Genomic DNA, 21,510 nt, shown 5'->3' on the forward strand with positions numbered 1-21,510 from the left:
AGCAGTTCAGCATCAGCGCTAACCTGGATCCCAAATAGGAAAGCGCGCTCATCGAGTTCATCCGTGAGAACCGGGACATCTTTGCATGGAAACCTTCTGACATGCTAGGTGTACCGAGGGGACTCGCTGAGCACACACTTAACATTGATCCTAAGTTTAAATCGGTCCAGCAGTTTCTCCGCCGCTTCAGTGAAGAAAGGCGTAAGGCTATGGGTGAAGAGGTAGCTCGGTTGTTGGCCGCAGGGTTTATCATGGAGGTCTTTCACCCAGAATGGTTGGCTAATCCGGTGCTGGTTCTTAAGAAAAATGGCACTTGGCGTATGTGTGTAGATTACACAGACTTGAACAAAGCTTGTCCTGCAGACCCCTTTGCCCTCCCTCGTATTGATCAGATCATCAATGCTACGGCGGGTTGTGACTGTTTGTGCTTTCTGGATGCTTACTCCGGTTATCATCAGATCAAAATGGCAGTTAAGGACCAGGAGAAGACAGCTTTCATCATTCCCTTTGGAGCCTTCTGTTATGTCTCCATGCCCTTCGGGCTTAAGAGTGCCCAGGCGACTTATCAACGTTGTGTTTAGAATTGTCTTCATAAGCAAATTGGGCGCAATGTTCATGCATATGTGGATGATATTGTGATAAAATCCAGAAAGGAAGAAACATTGATAGATGACTTGAGAGAAACCTTTGACAACCTCCGGGTTTACAAGATGATGCTCAATCCGGAAAAGTGTGTCTTTGGTGTTCCAGCAGGCAAACTCTTGGGTTTTCTGGTGTCAAATAGAGGCATTGAGGCTAATCCGGAAAAAAATTCAGAAATTACATCTTTTGCTAAACCGGCGTGTATCAATGACGTTCAACGTCTGGCCGGCCGGATTGCGGCTTTGAGCCGGTTTATTAGTCGTCTTGGGGAGAAGGCTATCCCTTTATATCAGATGCTCAAGAAAACGGATGATTTTGTCTGGAGCGAGGCAGTTGATAAAGCGTTTGAGGATCTAAAGAGGCAGTTAGCTGAACCGCCTGTGCCTGCAGCACCGATCGATAAGGAGCCGTTATTGCTATATGTGGCTACTAATGCCTAAGCTGTTAGCGTGGCTATTGTGGTGGAGCGCAAGGAAGCTGGCAAGGAATATCCGGTTCAACGGCCGGTTTATTATATCAGTGAGGTGCTCATCGAGTCAAAGCAGAGGTATCCACATTGGCAGAAGCTGGTGTATGGAGTGTTTATGGAAAGCCGGAAGCTTAAACACTATTTTAAGGGCCATCCTATCACAGTGGTCAGTTCGGCTCCTCTGGGAGATATCATTCAAAACAGAGAAGCACCGGGCCGGATTGCCAAATGGGCTATTGAGCTTGGACCTCACGGGCTCAAATACATACCTCGCACAGCGATCAAATCCCAAGCACTCGTGGACTTCATCAATGATTGGACAGAGTTACAGGCACCAGAGGAGAAGCCAAATAACACGTATTGGACTATTCACTTTGATGGATCCAGACAGTTGGAGGGCTCGGGGGCTGGGGTCATACTAACTTCCCCACGAGGTGACAAGTTTTGTTATGTCCTCCGTTTAATGTTCCCTTGTACTAATAACGCAGCTGAATATGAGTCGTTGCTCCATGGTCTTCGAATGGCTAAGGAGATGAACTTAAGCTAGGTTAAGTGCTTTGGGCATTCAGATCTGGTGGCCCAACAGGTGTCTGGTACTTGGGATTCTAAAGACCCACTCATGGTTGCATATCGACGAGAGGTGGACACAGTGGCTGGTCACTTCAAGGGTTATCAGGTGGACCATATAGACCAGCGAAAGAATGAAGCGATGGACGCTTTAAGCCGCCTTGGTTCTCAGCGTAAACCGGTCCCACCAAATGTCTTTCTTGACGTGCTACATAATCCGTCGGTCAAAGTACCAACAGAGGAGGAGTTGGCTATTCCTGACCCGGAGACTCAATTGGTGGCAGCTTTGCATGTTATACCGGATTGGACAATCCCATACCTGGCTTACATGAACCGAGGCGAGTTACTAGAGGATGAAACCTCGCCTCGGCAGATAATACAGCGTTCCAAATCAATGACTATACTCAACGGGGAATTGCATCGTTACAGCGTTTCAGGGGCAATTCAACATTGTGTTTCTCCTCAGGAGGGTTGTGAGATTTTGCGAGAAATCCATGAAGGGGATTGTGGTCACCATGCCGGTTCAAAGTCCTTGGTGGCTAAAGCTTTTCGCCATGGTTTTTACTGGTTAACAACTCAGGCTGATGCGGAGGATTTAGTCATGAGATGTGACGGTTGTCAAAAATTCGCACGCCGTGCTCACATTCCGGCTCAAGAGTTGAGGATGATTCCAATAACTTGGCCGTTTGTGACTTGGGGGCTTGATATGGTTGGACCCTTCAAGCGATCCAAGGACAAAAGGACCCACTTGTTAGTGGCAGTTGATAAATTCACCAAATGGGTGGAAGCAGAGCCAGTCAGTAAGTGTGATGCGGCCACGGCGGTTCAATATTCCGGTTTGGTTTTCCACACAACATTATAACTGATAATGGTACTAATCTGTCAAAAGGAGAGATGGAGGAATTTTGCCAAGTGAGCACATCCGGCTTGATATAGCATCGGTGGCTCACCCCCAGTCTAATGGTCAAGCGGAGAGGGCAAATCAAGAAATTTTACGAGGTATCAAACCCCGGCTTATTGTTCCTTTGAAACGGACACCGGGTTGTTGGGTTGAGGAGTTACCCTCTGTGTTATGGAGCATCAATACCACACCCAACAGGTCTACGGGTTACACACCTTTTTTCATGGTTTATGGAGCAGAGGCAGTTCTTCCTAGTGACATCCGTCACGACTCGCCTCGTGTGACAGCTTACATTGAAGCTGACAATGAGAAGGCATGTCAAGATTCCCTGGACCTATTAGATGAAGAGCGTGATCTTGCAGTAGCTCATTTGGCGATTTATCAGCAAGATCTCCGACGTTATCACAGCCGCCGGCCGGTTAAGACTAGAACCTTTCAAGAGGGTGATTTGGTGCTCCGGCTCATCCAGGATCAGACTGATATGCACAAGTTATCCCCACCTTGGGAAGAACCATTTGTGGTCAGCAAGAATCTGCACAACGGGTCATACTACCTCATTGATGTTCGAGAGCACAAAGACTCACGTAAATCGGAGGAAGAGACCAAGCGGCCGTGGAATATAGCTCTTCTTTGGCCTTACTATACTTGAGCCATAGGCTCTTCATATGTACATATTTATGACAATGTATATATTATATAATAAACTGGAGCCTCGAATAAAGCGGGGTCTCTATTCTTTTTACATCATGTGTGTGCCTATAAGGGTTTCTACTAACAAAGCAAAATTTTGTTAAACCGGTCTCTGCAGCCGCACAGATACAAAGAGATTTCACTAGGGGGCTTGGTTGTTATCACACCATAGCTACACCTTTGATAGGCGTTAAGCTGCAAAGGAAGTTATGTGGGGCCAAAGAGAGTGTTGCACACAGCACAAACTCAAACATGGGCACCCACTGAGCACAACTCACAAAGTTACTTGGGGGCTCTTTGTGCAAAGCAGCAAAGAGTTTGAAAGGACCCTTGTAATTGGCTATCAAGCCATGGCTTGGAAGCCTGGTGTATTCACCTAAAACCCCAGGTTAACCTGCCTTCATCAAGTAAGCCACTCCTGTCCAGGTAATCCTGGTATGACCCGCCGAACGTTTGACAAGTCAATCTTCTACAGACCCTGAACTTGTCAAAGTTAAAACGACGATTGGTTAATTGGAGGCCCATCTTAAAAGGCTTTGTTAAACGGTTTAACTCAGAGGCCTGGCAGCCCATGAAAAGCCTCGATTTGGAGCCTGGCAGCTCGTAAAAAGCCTTGCATATTTCTTTTTTGGAATCCTATTTGCTAAGTTTTCTGCCTTTATTGAGTTTCATAATATATTCTGATAAACCGGTGTCTCTGGCCCGGCTTGACTTTCAACTACACGTTGTCAATACATGATCAGTTACAAGCCGGCATTCCTTACCCCGGTCTGGTTTGACTAAATCGCCAGTGCTATAAAGAAAACCCTGTGATTATTATATCCTGGTACGGTTTATTATCATAATCCGGCAAAATAAGGATGAAGTTATCAACACTCGGGATTGGTGTTGACACCTTTACCATACAAGCAGTTGGTCAACAAACGAGGTATGTTGCACATATTACTTTTTATACAAAAACTTTGATCATTCATCTAAGAATTGTATATTTGTTGAGCATCATAACCCGTCCAGTGGTAAACCGCTAGGATACTTTCAAGTTCTTGTATCCAGGAACACATCTCATCATGGGCAATGCATAAATAGATCCCAAAAAGTGGAACAAATTTTCACGAAGTGTCACAAAACATGCTCGATGGCATGACAGATAAAGGAGTTTTTTCTATTCTGTTACAAGAAGCTTCAAAGCGGACACAAGTGCATAATTGTTTTTTGGCATTGGCATACAAATATCTGGTAAAACGGCTGCCGGTTTAAGACGCTTCGTCTGGACGGTTTGAAGGTTGAGGATCAGTTGGTGCGATCACTTCTTCTTCATCCCTCCCTAGACGCTGGAAATCAACCGTCGACTAATCGACTCCAGTTAAAGCTTGAAACACGACCTCTTCATGGATAAGGCTGGAGGGGTTAATATCAGGAGCAAAGGTATGCTTATGGATTGGAGGCACAAGTTCTTTGACTTCATGGATTTCGGCAGGCTGTCTCTTCCCTTCAACGTCATAAGCCGGCTGGAAATGAGACAAGTCTGTGTCCTCTGCCAATTTGCTAGCTATTGGCCGCATTTCTTTGGTCAACCTTCAGAGGTCATCATTGTCGAAGTTTGAACCGTCCTCCTTTACACCTGGGTATCCTTTAATGATGTCCTCCGCTTCAAGGTCTGGAATCCATGCCTTGGCTCGGATTAGTGCGGTTAATGCGCCTGCTCTTGCAGCTGCCTTCTTCAGTTTGGTAATCCGGGCTGCTAACATGGCCAGCTTCTCAAGAGTTTCCTTTATCAATGATGGTGTCGGTTTATTGTAAGCCGCGGTGCAAATAGCCCGCTGGGATCCAGAGTACAACTGTTCAATCAAAGTATACGCCGCTTTAAGCTTCATCCGCATATTTGTGCCCAGATGAGCAATACGAGTGCCCGTGATGGTTTAAAATCAGTGTTCTGATGAATGATAAGGTTCAATGAATTGGATAAAATGCACAAGGAGATACTTACCAAAGACAACGGAAGTCATGGTGTTGATTTGCCGTTTCAAACCAGCTAGTTCATCTACAACTGGTTTCATGGCTGCTTCGGCATCTTCAGCTTTTTTGGTTAAACTGGCTTTCTCGGTTTCCCAGTCAGCACGATCTTTGTTAAAAGATTCTTTCAGCTTCTCCATCGTTGCCAGGGCTTTGGTCAGCTCCTCTTTAGCTTTCGCAGCTTCTGCTTGTTGGGACTTCACATTCTCTTGCAAATCAGCGGTCCGGGCATCTCTATTGCTTAGTTTGGCCTACAACAATGAAGAAATGTCAAACAACAGGATATATATTTAGCTAAAGTACAAAGCGTATAACAAGTTATGCACTTCGTACCTCTGATTCACTACATCTTTTATAAAGTCTCCAGAACAATGCAAGCATTATCCTTGACACTTGGGGGCTAATGTACATCTGTTCAAAACGGACGCATGGATTAAAACCCGGATTACCTTGCAAAGCTAAACCGGCCTTTGGGGGCTACGCTGAGGAAAGCTATATCATCACATTGGTAAAGTATCAGTCTTGGTTTTCACTAAGGACCTAACATTTTGAGGGTCAGTGGGAGAGACTTAAAGTATTACAAAGAACTGGTTCACGATTAACATCATAAAACGGCCCTTGGGGGCTACTTGGGCTAGCATTTCAACTTTAGAATCAAGAAGTAAAGGGAGATGAAAGTACCTCATAGCGTTCCTTCATCAAATTCACCAAACCGGCTTCATAGTCGCGGTTTGAGTGCAGACGGTTTAAGAAACCGGAGTGAAGCTCTTCAGCGTTGAGATGGGCATAACTTGATAAGTCAATACTCCATTTGCCTTTTTCCCTAGCAGCACGCTCTTCTTTGGCACTATGTTGGGCCAAGATTACAGGATGGCCAGGAGAGCTGTGGCCCATGCCAGAAATGATAACATCATCTCCTTGGCCTTCAGTGGTTTTTGCGGGTGAGGACGGAGTTTCAGTATCTCTCATCGGACTAGCCCGGTTTGGAGCTGCCAGTTCAGTGTCAGGCACGGCAGGGTCAGCTTCTGGTGGTTCATCAGTATTCCGATCTTGAAGGGGCGGTTCATCAGAGGCAGCTTCAGGATGAGGACCCTCCGGTTCACGAGTTTGGTCCGGTTCACCTCTCTGCTCTTCTCCAAAAACTGCCTGGTCCTCTAACGGATTGTTGACCTGAGATTTCTTGCTAGGTCTGGCTTTGGCTCTGCAAATAAATTAAAAGAGGGTTAGCATCTTATTCAAGATTTGTAACACATTGGAAGAAGGAGTTTGAAAATTTACCCAGCCACAGTTTTAGAGGAGGGAGTTGGGTTGCTGTCGACTCGCCAGAGGATGAGGGAGGTGTCACCTGATAATTTGAATCGGACGGATTAAGAGGTTGTCTGAAATAACCTACCTTGGGATAAGAATGGTCAGAAGTGGAAGAGACCTCAGACCGGCGCTTTCGAACCGGGGTATCAGGTAAACCGGCCGAAGTGACCTGTTGGCCACTGTGTCGGGTTGTCCGGCGAGCTTCATGCTGCTGTGTCTTCAAAATAAATGTTGGGTCCAAGTAAACAAGAGGATGAGAAAAGCTTACTTTCCAGACTGCTTGACGGGTTTTTTGTGTTGGCATAGAGTCTGAACCGGAGGAAAGGGTAATTACCTCTACATCATTAGCTTGACTGCCTTCTACGTCCTCCTAATAAAGATCATTGTTAATGAGGTGCATGAAAAGGGAGCCAAGTGAGTCAATTTCTACCTCAACTTCCGGATCCTCAGCATCTTCATCAAGTTCCATGTTGATCCGGTCAGCCGTTTTCCGCTTTGAGGTCCTCTTGACGGCTTTGGTTTTGGGAGGAGATGGTTTGACTGCTTTATCCCCGGTTGGCTTTACCACTTTATCTACGGATTTCCGCTTCCAGAAGGGAACATCACCCTATTCATACATACATAGAAGAATGATTACAAGTTGAACAAGTTACGGATATCAAAGATGAAAAGGAAGTATAGTGCTTACAGCAGGCGGTTTGTTCTTAGTATAGAAGGGGTTCAAGCTGGTTTGACTACAGACTGATTCCGATTCATTCAAAATTTTCTTTACACTTTTAGTGACTTCTTCATCGGTCACCTAAATGTTGATATGGCGTTGAGGGTCTTCAACATCACCGGTGTACTCACAGATCAAACCGGGGTGGCGGCTTAGCGGCAAGACGCTCCAAGATATCCAACAGCGCACGAAATCAACGCCTGTTAAACCGTTGGCCATAAAAGCCCGGAGCTTGGCGAGTTGAGGGGCATATTTGGCCCGTTCTGCAGAACTTAAGCATTGCGGCATTGGATGGCTGTTGGAAAGACGGTGATCACGATAGCCTGGGAGGGGATTCTCATCATCAGGAGAAGTATCTCTGTAGTAAAACCAAGTCTGGTTCCATTCCTTAGGATGGCTGTGCAGTTTGGCATGAGGGAATTCAACTTCCTTCCGCTTTTGAATAGAAACACCACCAAGTTCAGTATTGGGACCATTTACAAATTATGTGCGCCGGTTCAGATGAAAGAAGTCCCGGAACAGTTCAGCAGTCAGTTCTTCTTGTAAATACACTTCACAGAAGACCTGGAAGTTGCATAGATTGGATACCGAGTTGGGTCCAATATCTTGAGGATGGAGTTGGAAACTGGCAAGCACATCTCGGTAGAACTTTGACCCTGGCGGTTTGAAACCACGGCCTATGTGGTCGACAAAGACCACAACCTCACCCTGCCTCGGGGTTGGAGGATTTTCTGTTCCTGGAACTCGCCATCGAATTTCAGTTTTCTTAGGCAAGGTGCCAATGTTGACCATCCCGTTCAACTGTTCCTCGGTGACCCGGGAACGAGCCCAATTTCAAGCGGCAAACTGTTTGGCCATTGTGAAACAAAAGCTGGAAAAGAAATGCCGGTTTACAAATCATTCACGATGGTATACAAGATGCAGTGGAATAAAGATATACAGGTATGTGAAATTGCGTAAACCGGAGACGAAGACAATAGTGAATGACAAGGTCATATCGAGGGCATACATGTGTTGTTAAACCGGACTATTACAATCAACATAAAGAAGGTTTGCTGGTTTACTAGGGGACTAATGGTATGAGATAGATTGTTTTTACAAAGGTAAGCCGCCTACGTAGTACAGAAGATATAGATCTAAGGAGAAAAGGGCTAAGTAAGGAAAAACAAGTTTCACAGGATCACATGGGAATTTTGGATCTACCGAAGACAGAAAGGCAAAAATATTTTGACCTAAAAAGGGTAGGACCCGAAACAGTTTATGAAGGACTAGATCAGTTTTTTGCGCATAAGGGTTTGTGGTGGTAACAAAAGATTAGCCACGGCAAGGGATACGTCAAGCGTGAAGTGTCCATCTATAGACTAAGGAGGAACAGGGAAGAACAGCCCTGAAGCACTAATGAACTTCAAAGAACTGTGAAGAACAGGGAAACCCTAATGAATCTAAGGAAGGAGGAAAGGACTTACTGCGGCCGCGAAAGCAGCGGAGGTGTGCTGCGGAACTCTGGTACAAACAGGTTGATGCAACGGCCAATGGTGAGGCAGAGGCGAGGCTTGACGATGGCGGCGGCGCTCAGGTGCGGAGGTGTCGCGAGGAGGAAGAAGAAGCAAACGAGACAAGGGGAAAAATGATAAGGACCCTGGCCCTATTTATAAGGTGAAGCGATAAGGCGACAAGTGCGGGAATCGAGGAGCTCAAAAACAGATAGTTAATAATGGTGTCGCTTCGATGACTGGATATGCATTAATGAAGGTAATCTTCAGCTTCAACGGATAGATGATGTCAGGGCGGTCTATCATGATCCTGAAGTATGACGTCACGGCGGTTTACAAGATCAAGGTGAAGATGCAAGGGAGGAATTTTTCTAAGTATTGAAGATTGACATGAACAAGTTGAAACCAATCTGGGGACTAATGTTGGGGATATTACTACTGGATGTAAACCAGCCAGGAATAGCTGGGTTAGCTTTACGAAGATTAGAAGCCCATGAAGATGTAAGAATGATGACACTTTATGAAGGCCCAAGGCCCAGAGGTGAGTTAAGGCCTGTAGATGTAAACTGACCTAATTATGTAACTTGCATTGTAAGATAGGAAGTGTAGAGACCGAACCGGACACGTTTATGATCCGGCTTCGGGACTCCGTAAACCGACGAGCGTCAACCTATGTATATAAAGGGACGACCCGGCAGCGGTTTAGAAGATAGAGAACAACTCGAGAGCCAGACAAAGCGGATTCGCCCCCTGGCCTTCGAAACCCCAGCAATACCAATCACAACTAGACGTAGGCTTTTACCTTCACCGAAGGGGCCGAACTAGTATAAAATCCCCATGTCCCCTTGTTCGGTTTAACCCCTTTAAGCTAACCCATTGCGATGGCTCCACGACTAAGTCCTTTCACAAGGACATCTGCCATGACAAACCCACGACAAGACTCCTTATGAGATACTCACCGGTAACAAGCCCAACCTCAAGTACTTCCAGGTGTTCGGGTGTAAGTGTTTCATTCTCAAGAAAGGTGTTCGTTTGTCTAAATTTGAGGCTAGAGCTCATGAGGGCATATTTGTTGGTTATGCTACAAACTCTCATGCTTACCATGTCCTCAATAAGTCCACGGGACTTATTGAGGAGATGTGTAACATGGAGTTTGATGATAATAACAGCTCCCAAGTGGAGCAAAGTGGTACTTGTGATGTAGGTGATGAAATTCCTCCCCAAGCTATAAGAATAATGGGTGTTGGTTTTATCCTACCCATTGAGGAACCCCTTGTAGCCGAAGGAGAAGGACAATGTTCTACTCAAGTGGAACCATCACCAACCCAAGACCCACACGCTTCCGAAGAACAATTTGAAGGCCCTCAACCTCATGAACAAGACCAAGGGCAAGATCAACCTCAAGATGGCGTTGAACCACCAAGTGATGCCCAAGGTCAAGTTCTTCCCTCCGAGCAAGTTCAAGATCAAGAACAAGCTCAAGATGACGCTCAAGATGACGCTCAAGATGATCAAGTAACCGCTCCTCATCTCTCTCCCGAGGAGGAATTGGAGCATCGCACCGCCAAGATTGCATCTAGGCTATCTACCAAGGGTCATCTCATGACAAATGTGCTTGGAAGCATACGAAAGGGGGTAAGCACTCGTAGACAATTGGCAAACTATTGTGAACATCACGCGTTTGTCTCTTGTGTTGAACCCCAAAAGGTATATGAGGCACTCGAAGATCCGGATTGGCTTAATGCCATGCATGAAGAACTCAACAACTTCGAGCACAACAAGGTGTGGGTATTGGTGCCAAGGCCAACGGGAACCATAATGTCATTGGAACCAAGCGGGTATTCAAGAACAATCAAGATGCTCATGGAATTATCATTCACAACAAGGCTCGTTTGGTAGCACAAGGCTACTCCCAAGTCGAGGGTATTGACCACGGTAAACCTTTGCTCCTGTTGCTCGCCTTGAATCCATTCGCATGTTGATTGCCTATGCTTCTCATCATAACTTTAAGTTGCAACAAATGGATGTGAAGAGTGCTTTTCTTAGTGGTCCTATTAATGAGTTGGTATATGTCAAGCAACCCCCCGGGTTCGAGGATCCCTATTTTCCCGATCATGCATGTGTACCAACTCGATAAGGCACTCTATGGCCTTAAGCAAGCACCACGTGCGTGGTATGACCACCTTACCGAGTTGTTGCAAGATCGCGGTTTTGAAATTGGGAAAATCGACCCCACTCTTTTTACTAAGAAGGTCAAAGGGGAGTTGTTTGTGTGCCAACTATATGTTGATGATATTATCTTTGGTTCCCCTAACAAAGCTTTCAATGAGGAATTTGCCGCACTCATGACCTCCAAGTTCAAGATGTCCATGATGGGAGAGTTGAAGTTCTTTCTCGGGTTCGAAGTCAAGCAACGAAGAGAAGGAACCTTCATCAACCAAGCCAAATACACTCAAGACATGCTCAAGAGATTCAAGCTAAGTGATGTCGAGCCGGCTTCCACTCCAATGCCCGTCAAATGCCAACTTGACATAGATCCCAATGGTAAAGCGGTGGATCAAAAGGTATATATATCGCTCCATGATTGGCTCCTTGCTTTACCTTTGTGCATCTAGACTAGATATCATGTCGAGTGTGGGAATTTGTGCATGGTTTCAAGCCGCACCTAAGGAAAGCCACTATGTGGCGGTCAAGCGAATCTTTCGATATTTGGCTCATACCCCAAACTTTGGCTTATGGTATCCAAGAGGGTCTAACTTCAACCTTGTGGGATATTCGGACTCCGGTTGGGCGGGAGACAAAGTGGATAGGAAGTCCACTTCCGGAGGGTGCCAATTTCTTGGTTGCTCTTTGGTGAGTTGGTCTTCCAAGAAGCAAAGTTGTGTGTCTCTCTCATCCACCGAAGAGGAGTATGTGGCTGCCGGTAGTTGTTGTGCACAACTTATTTGGATGAGGCAAACTTTAAAGGATTGCAGTGTCATTTGTGACAAAGTGCCTCTTTGGTGTGACAATGAAAGTGCCATCAAGATTTCTCTCAACCCGATGCAACACTTCAAGACGAAGCATATTGAGATCCGGTATCACTTCATACGGGATCATATTAGGCGAGGGAAGATCGAGCTCAACTATGTCAACACTCATGATAACCTTGCAGATATCTTCACTAAGCCTTTGGATGAAGCAAGATTTCGCGAGTTAAGGCATGAGCTAAATATCATTGATTCGAGCAATGTTGCTTGAACCCTTGCACATCCCACCATACTCAACTTATTTCTTATTTAGGTGTAGGCATGGACATAGGGGGAGTGTTGTTCTCTCAATGAACTCTCCCTCCCCCCATTATGCATAAATTGATCAACTCCTTCACATTAGCCTTTTGTGACGGTTCTTGTGCTTCAAAGACGAGTTTTGGTCATGGGCCCAAGGATAATTCATCGCGGTGCCATACCAATTGACTCAAACATAGGTGGCTCCGGCCACCTCTCTCTCCTTGGAGAGGTTGTGTATCGCGGTTGGTGCTTGTTGTCTTTTGTCCTCCCTTCTTCGTGCCGAGCTTGTGTCTGAGTTGCCTCGTGTGTTACCTCTTTGGTGTGTCCGTTTGGTTGAAGATTGCATTGCAAAGGCCCTTTTCTTCTCTGTTTTGAAACTTGCATTTTCTTGGGCCCACGGTACTACCGTGGCTTGCCACGGTACTACCATAGGAGCTGCGCACGGTACTACCGCACCCAGCACGGCATTAATTTTTTACTGCCGCTGGAGGAGCGGTACTTCTGCTCGGGCGGTACTACCGCAATGACATGCGGTACTACCGAGCAGTCGCGAGCACGTGGGGGTTAAGAGCGGGCAGGGGGAGTTCCAACTCCTCCATACCCATTCAACTCTTTTTTCCCACGCCGTCTCTCTCTCTCTCCTTCCCAAGAACGGCGCTGGAGAACCTCACTGGATCTCCGTCTCCGGCCGCTCTCCTCGCATTCCGACCGGTGGGATCGTTCCCCACCACTTCCTCTTGCCATGGAACAAGATTTATCCCCAAATACCTCTCTCTTTGGTTCGTTCTTTCGTTTCTAGGTTTTTGGGGGAGATGCATGGTGTTCTTGAGATTTTAGGCCAAATCTTTGCAAGAGTAGGATGTAGGAGAGTAGTAATGTGCAGAATTGGTACTTGATATGTTGCCCCTTGGTAGAGTTGATCAACTGTAGTACTGCTCCGCTGTCATGGTTGTGCTCAGATCCGTTTGTTGTTCGGATCTGGCCCCGTGCGGTACTACCACACCACCCTTGCGGTACTACCACTCATATGGTACTACCGCTCCTCAGGAGCAGTACTACCGCGCGAGGCACGGCACTTAAATTTTACTTTCGCTCCTAGGCGCGGTACTACTGTGCCATCCTGGCGCAGTACTACCGTGACTAGGAGCGGTACTAAAATTTTAGTTCTGCGCATACATGCGATACTACCGTTGGTGTCAAATCTCTCAAGTGTCAATTACACACTGCTAGTTCTACTTGTTTCTCTTGTTTTGTTGTGGTCGTTGCATTGATCCTTCTCGCTTCTCTTGCGTGTTCTCTGTGTTTTTGTGTCATAGGTGGTGGCTCCGGTGCTCCTGCATGCCGTTCCAATCCCAGCCGTGACACGGGCTCCAAGCATTTGCGCAACTAAGATGAAGCTCCAGAGGGATCCAATACCCCCCAACGCAGGACCAAGACCACCACCACCAAGAACAAGGAGCCCGCCATGGGCATGGATGATATACCACTTGTTGAGTTTGTCACTCGCGGGAAGATCAACCCCTATGTGAATCCCCGTGCAAACTTCAGAGGGAATGACGTGTTTTGGACTAAGCAGCAGAATCTTATCTATCTGTATGTGATCAAGGCCAAGCAGAACATCTATGTGGACGTGCACTAGATTGACATGAATCATATGAGGCAGGATAAGCATCGTGCCTATTTTGGTGAGGCCTTGGATCTGGTGGAGCAGTTTGGCATTGAGGATGTGATCTCTTTCCACCTAGACTATGACCCTGAGATTGTGGCCCAGTTCTTTGCTTCGGTCCACTTCCATCCTGTTGAGGAACGGACCATGACCTGGATGACCAATGGATAGCAGCTGACTGCTACATGGAAGGACTTCATGGATTTGCTTCAGGTTCCTGATGAGGGGCTCAACACGCCCGTTGGTGTATGCCCTCATGCCAATACCGAGTCAGCCAACAAGAACAACCTTCAGTCCTACTATGTTGAGAAGTTGCTTCCTAGTGGCAAGAAGGCGTGGGGCTGAACCCATTCCTTGAAATCATGTATCGCATCTTCCGCAACTCCCTCTTTCCACGCATTGGTGACAAGGACAAGGTGCATGCCTATCTTGTGGATATGATGCTCATTTGTGAAGAGGCGTGTCATACTCAGACACAACCACTTGATGTCTCACATATCATGTGGTGCGAGCTTCGGTTTGCGGTGTTCAACCGTAAGGTACCCATATATGGACTTTGCCTGTTTCTGCTGATCTCGAAGACTTGGGAGAAGCTCTATCCCGATGATGAGTTTCTTGCCCCTGACTGGACTCGTCATGAGCCCATCAAGCTCCGTGTCAAGCCTCAGTGGGCCAACACTACTACCCGTGCTGAGGCAACAGCTGCTCAGATGGTTGTGGATGCGGATGAGATTGAGGAGGAGGACGCTGATGAGGACAGCTATGCTGGCTACTCGCCTTCATCTTCTGAGCCTTCTTGGGCTAAGAAGCTGAAGAACAAGATGAAGGCTCTGTTCTGCATGAAGGCTAAGGGGAAGTACCAGTCTTATGTTGCTCAGAAGGAGAGTCACCGGTGCGACAATAGGATCTTGAGGATGTTTGGCGAGGACGTTTCCAGCGGGTCTGGGAATCTCATCACCCCAGAGGCAGCTTGGATGGCAAAGCAGGGCTACAAGTGGACTGATTCTGAGGAGGAGAAGGAGGAGACCATTCCCATTGCCGAGAGCGATGAGGAGCGCGACGAGTGATCGTCTCAGCCTGAGCTACCACCTGTGTCGTAGGCGTCCTCTCTGCCTTTTTGGTGTCCCGATGCCAAAGGGGGAGAGAGTAGGATTTGTGTGTGCGTCATGTGTCGTGTTTCGTCTTGTTGCTTTGCTCTCGTTTCGTTCCGTTTGAACCTCGTTTGTTTTGGTTTGGTTTGTGCTTGTGAGTCCCCTCAATCATATGGTGTAAGACATATGCACTCTTGCATACCTTATTGAGCCTATGCTATCTTGTGTCCTTTACTTTATACTCATAGTTTGTATCTTGCTTAGTGATAGGTTCATTTTTGTTGGATATGCCTTGTCTATAAAATATAGGGGGAGTGTTGATCCTAGCATGTGTATCATGCAGTCCAAAGCACTTCTCAAATATGCACACATCTAGGGGGAGCCCGTCTATATTTATAGATGGTGGGATTGCCGTTGTTTCTCTTTATATCCCTTTGTGCAAATCCCGTATTGTCATCAATCCACCAAAAAGGGGGAGATTGTAAGAGCATATTTATCCCTTAGTAGTTTTGGTGATTGATGACAGTGCTTTTGCGGACTAATAGTGTGCAATGAGCATTTCAGATATACCGTGTCTAAGCACAAGATGATTTGGTACCCCTCGGAGCTTATCGAAGACGGCGTTTCTCTACGTTTCTTTTTGGTGGTCTTGAGTCGTAGGAAAGCCGTACTATTAAGAGGGGGTCCGCGTTGGAAAGGTTTGGGTGGAATCAACACGTACACGTCTACTCCTTTTTGCACCACCTTTCCTTTGGCTCTTTGGAGCATCCTCCATCTCTCCGTGTCTTTGCAAAATGAAGGACTCCTAGTGTTGCTGTTCTGGGGCACGCGGTAGTACTGCTCTTCAGAGCGGTAGTACCGCGGGGCCTTGCGGTAGTACCGGCCATTGGCACGATAGTACAGCTCCTTGGGAGCGGTAGTACTGTGGCCTCTGGCCAGGCTCAGCCGCTCGAGCGGTTGTAGGGGCGGATGTTATTTTTTACATCCGCGCCCTACACGGTAGTACCGCCCCACGGGTACGGTAGTACCGTGAGCCCTGGCCTGGCACAGCAACATGAGCGGAAGTAGAGGCAGATGTAATTTTTTACATCCGCGCCCTACGCGGTAGTACCGCTCCAGGCATGCGGTACTACCATGTCGGATTTTTGCACAGATTCCAACTCAGCGGAAGTTGCCATGGATGTATTTTGATATGTCCATGACTTCCCAGATCTGGACTATCCTTGCCTTGCGGTAGTACCGCAAGGGGGAGCGGTAGTACCGCGCCAGCGGTTCTATCGCCCTCTGCTTCATCGCATCAGGGCTGCTTTGGATTCTGTTGCATGGGCGGTAGTACCGCAATGACTTGCTGTAGTACCGTGTGCCCTAGCGGTAGTACCGCGCCTTCGGTGCGGTAGTACCGTGCTTCGCAGGCTGAGTTGGTGGATAACGGTTGGATTTGTTCTTCCACTATATAAGGGGAGTCTTCTTCTCCAAGTTGATTACCTCTTCTATCCCCAAGCTCCATTGTTGCTCCAAGCTCCATTTTCGCCCGATCTGTCTCCCTAGCCAATCAAACTTGTTGATTCTTTAGGGATTAGTTGACAAGGCCCCGATCTACACTTCCACCAAGAGAAATTTGATTCCCCCACTAATCCCTTGCGGATCTTGTTACTCTTGGGTGTTTGAGCACCCTAGACGGTTGAGGTCACCGTGGAGCCATATTCCATTGTGGTGAAACTTCATGGTGTCGTTGGGAGACTCCAATTAAGTTGTGGAGATTGCCCCAACCTTGTTTGTAAAGGTCTGGTCGCCGCCTCCAATGGCACCAATAGTGGAATCACGGCATCTCGCATTGTGTGAGGGAGTGAGGAGAATACGATGGCCCTAGTGGCTTCTTGGGGAGCATTGTGCCTCCACACCGCTCTAACGGAGACGTACTTCCTCTCAAAAGGAAGGAACTTCGGTAACACATCCTCGTCTTCACCGGCTCCACTCTTGGTTATCTCGTGCCTTTACTTGTGCAAGCTTATTTATGTTATATCCCTTGCTTGCTTGTGTGCTTGTTGTTGTTGCATCATATAGGTTGTTCACCTAGTTGCTTATCTAGACAACCTACTTTGATGCAAAGTTTAAATTGGTAAAGAAAAGTAAAAAATTGTTAGTTGGCTATTCAACCCCCCCCCCTCTAGTCAACTATATCGATCCTTTCAACCGCAACGCAATTGTCTTTGACGGAGCAACACCATCGATAAGCCATGTAATTGGTAGGATAGATGACGAGGGACAGACGTGGAAACAAGCTGGGCTGCTTAAAGGACACATAGCCTCTTTCCTAGGTTAGTTGACAATGTGGGCTCCAGGGAGAGGATAGGCTTATCTGTAACTTGCGTGGAGTTGGGTTCATGTAAATTGATCATGTAACACCAATGTGGAGGGGCTCTTTACCCCACTCCTCCTTTAATACATAATATGCACTCTCATGCGTATTCGAGAAAAAGGATGGGGAGGATGATATCTTGCTAGAGGTGGGCGGCGGAGATTCAAGACTGGTTGGACGCGTTGGAAAGGAAAGGGGATGCGTGGGAGAGGAAACGAGCCGCGAGGGGAGCTGACGGAAGGGAAATAGATTACTTCTACTGGAAGGATACATAGATATTTTCACTTGGGGAGGTGTTATCTGGGCCTGGTATTTTTCTATGGGAAACACTTCTCCTCATACGTCTAATTGTTTCCCATCCTCAGACCAATCCTATACCCTCAATTCGGTTTCCATTGCATGGCCGAGAAGCTCTCCCTCGCTTCCCACTCCCACACACCCATTAATCACGGAAGGAAGGTGCCAACTAACCCGTTAATCATGCACCCACGATTAGTGGGGAAATCAAAACAGATCCCCAATTGTTCGCTTCCCTGTCATTCTGGCCATGCCCATGTCCATCTCCATACTTCCACGACATGCACTACTCAGGGATTAAGCAGTGATTCAGCGTTCACATCAGCAAGAGGTGGTTGTAGCAGCTCGCATCCTCCACAAAGGCAGCTGCTGTGACCACTCCGGCAAGCGGCAGATCCAATCTGATAAATTGCTATATGCGCTCCTCCACCGTTGCCTCCACCACCGGTTCAACGAGGCTGCACGTCGGTGACCTTCCTCGTGCCCCATTCCCATATCTCATGGCCACAATGCATGTCTCAGAAAGGCCAACAATCCTGCTGCACTATCTATTGATTTATCTTATTCTTGTCAATTTCACAGTTCAAAATTGTACGATGCAAACAATTGATACTCTTACCAGGATGCAGATTTGTCACCGTCTTACTTCCTCCACGACTCAGATGCTTCAGACTGTCAGGGAATACAACATCAAGGACGACATGGCAAATAAGATCGAGGGGCTTGGGCAGGGGCACCCCAGCTTCTACCCGCCCGCGCCGTGGATCCCGCCTTCAATCACGATGCCTAGGTCACATTTGAATTAGCGAAATTCTATGTATGGAAGCAAATTGACTTTACTTGGCAGTAGAACTTTCTCTCTCTTTGTAAACTAACCAAGAATTCGTATGAACCATGTGTAATCCTCTAGTCCATGGAGACAAAATATGTTTCTCTTTAATGGAAGCAAAACAACATTTTGTTGCAAGCAATTCTCTAGTCCATGGAGACAAGATCGTGATGCTTCGAAACATGTGGAATATTTTTCTTTTCTGACAGAAGAAGGTTTGAAACAGTCGCCTTGTCGATGGAAGCAAGATCGTGATGCTTCCGCAATATGTGGATTGTTTTTTCCCTTTTAAGAGAAGAAGGTTCGAAGCAATTCTCTAGCCGACGGAAGCAAGATCGTGATGCTTCCGAAACATGCGGAATATTTTTCTTTTTTTGACAGAAGAAGGTTCAAAGCAGTCGTCTTGTCGATGGAAGCAAGATCGTGATCCTTCCGAAACATGTGGAATATTTTTCTTTTTGGACAGAAGAAGGTTCGAAGTAGTCGTCTTGTCGATGGAAGCAAGATCGTGATCCTTCTGAAACATATGGATTATTTTTCCTTTTTAACAGAAGAAGGTTCGAAGCAATTCTCTAGTCGATGGAAGCAAAATCGTGATGCTTATGAAACATGGGAAATAATTTTTCATTTTTGACGGAAGCATATTCGAAGCAATTCTCTATTACTACTAGCAAAAGAGCCCGTGCGTTGCAACGGGTTAGAGAAACCGCCAAAATTGAGTGAGCAAAAAAGAATAATTAGCAATTTTAAGAAGTAAAGACACCTTTATGACCAAAAACCCAAAGAATACACTTGCTTTGTAAGTAAAAATTCTCTACCACTGCCCTTCTAATTTAGGCAACTAACACTAACTAATTAGACTGAGGGAAGAACATAATAATTAGTAACAGTAACTATTTAGACTGAGGGAAGAACATAATGCTGAGAAGTACAACATATCTCTACTGTAACGCTGCCTATGCAGTGAGTGAAAAAAAAGTCAGTCCATTACTCCACTTTTGCATCAGATATCAGAACCGGAGCAGTTGTGCAATTTCTTTTTATGTGAATCTGATGGAGCAATCACTTTTCTGAAATAAAGAATGATGTCACTGTATATCCAATGGCAGCAAGCATCTGACTAATGAGGGGAAAATAAATGCATACCAAAATATTTGATGGGTTAGAAAGCAGGAGCTGAATATACCTAGATTCGCCATCAATCAGATCTTCAATCAAATTTCCTATATAGTTGTCAGAAAGTAGGTGCTGACCAACTATACGTATGTAAAGAATTGGCATCATTGAGATCTTAAATCAAAATTTCTATAGTGAATCATACCCTGACAGTGCTGGTAAGGAAAGATTAATTAGAAAATTAACAAAATATTCAAAGGCAAGTCATAACAAAAACACAAAATGCCAAAGTCCACCACTATGTTGGATATTTATGGTTTTTTAGATCACTATTGCATAGTTTTAAAGCACGGTAACACTGGCTAACACCATACTTGTTGATAATTCGGTCTATAACCCATGTTGATAGATGCATCAAGACGACACGTTCTCGATGCATGGCGATCAACCAATGAATACAATTGAGGAATGGACGCAAAAGAAGACCTGATCAGCTGAATAAAGTACTTGCATGTTAAAAAATAAAATTAACCAGAGGTAGATGTATTCAGCTATCTTATCCTGAACAATTTGATAGATTTTATGTAGGCTTGGTGAAAAAACAATGAAGGGGGGCAGATGCACGCACTGCAGCTGCTCTCGACCCCGTCCTCTTCACCTCACCACCTTGTCCTAGGGCCTCCATCTGTCGCACCCAGCCACCTTCGCCCTTTGTCTGCTTGTCTGCGTAGCCTGGCTTCGCTTCGCACAACTTCGCACTGACCAACTCGCCTCCATGACACCCCACTTCCTGCACCACGGTTGTCGCTCCAGCTTCCGCCTCCTCCCTAATGAAGCACCAGCCATCACAAGGCACTTCAGAAATAGATATAGAATTCTAAATACCCCTTGTTCCTTGCAGAAAAGAGGCCATGGAAGTAACAGTGACATATTGCATTGGCTGAATAGTAAATTAACAGACTGAAACATGGCGTAATTAGATTTTTTGTATGCTTTTCAAATGGGAAAAGTGGCAATTTGGTTGTAGCCTCTATCAATTTTATGCCCTAGAAACTAAGAATACCTTTTCTTCAAGATGTAATCTAAGAGCTTGTAAACGTGGTCAAATTCATCCCTGCCGTCTTCTGCTCCCCTCCCTGTAGTGTTTATATCGCTTATAAGAGAATGAGAAGACCACGATCTTTCTAGGCTCTGCATCTAAGAAGATCAAGCTTGTTGAACCCTATCTTTAAATTCTGCATCATCATCAAATTGTTGTTTGGATGCTTCATACTTCATAGAAAACCAGCAGGAATAACAAAATTAAAAGTGATCATTTGTTTGCTTAATCAGAAACTGCTGATTGTACGGCATACCTCAGGTGGAACAGTGGCAACCATCGTTTAACGAAGTTGGTACAACGACGAGATTGGGCGATCGGCTTTCCGACGGAGTTCGTAGAACGATGATATTGTACAATAGTCAGATTAGATGCTTCCGTATAGGTGTGAGGCCTTTTTATGCAGCAAAGCATGGCGGTTCATATAGAGTCCGTGTCCAGCACCGCTTGATAGCATGCTCGAGCAAGACACAACAGAGACTTTCTGACCCGAGTTGACTTCTGCTCCGAGTTTCAGGAGGAGAACGAAAGCAGGAAGGGGCAGGAGAGAAGCAATAGTTTGGGCTCCATTTTCGCAGCGCCGCTGGACGTCGGGGCGGGAGGAGCGCCGCCGAAGGCCGGGTTAGTAGGTGGGAACGCCTCGCTGGCGTGGCCTCCACTCCCCCACGACCTCTTCCGAGAAGCTGCACATATCGGCCACGACCATGCTAAACGGGGTACGCCTCCGACCTAGCGCTGCTGGCGAGGTGATGCGCAGGGAGGAGACCAGCTAGGACAGGGGCTTGACCGCAGAGCAGAGCGCAGGGGCCCGTCGGAGGTTGGGGTGGGAGGCGGGAGGAGGGTGGGAGGTTGGGGTGCAAGAGCACCGCTGGCGGTCGGGTGGGAGGTGGGGGGCGCAGGAGCGCCGCCGGAGATCGTGGTGGGAGGAGCGGGGAGGGGTATTGGGGCCAGAGAGGTCAGGCAAATTAGTACCACCTCGTTTA

Source organism: Triticum urartu, chromosome 2 (genome assembly GCF_003073215.2).
Source record: "Triticum urartu cultivar G1812 chromosome 2, Tu2.1, whole genome shotgun sequence".
NCBI classification, from domain to species: domain Eukaryota; kingdom Viridiplantae; phylum Streptophyta; class Magnoliopsida; order Poales; family Poaceae; genus Triticum; species Triticum urartu.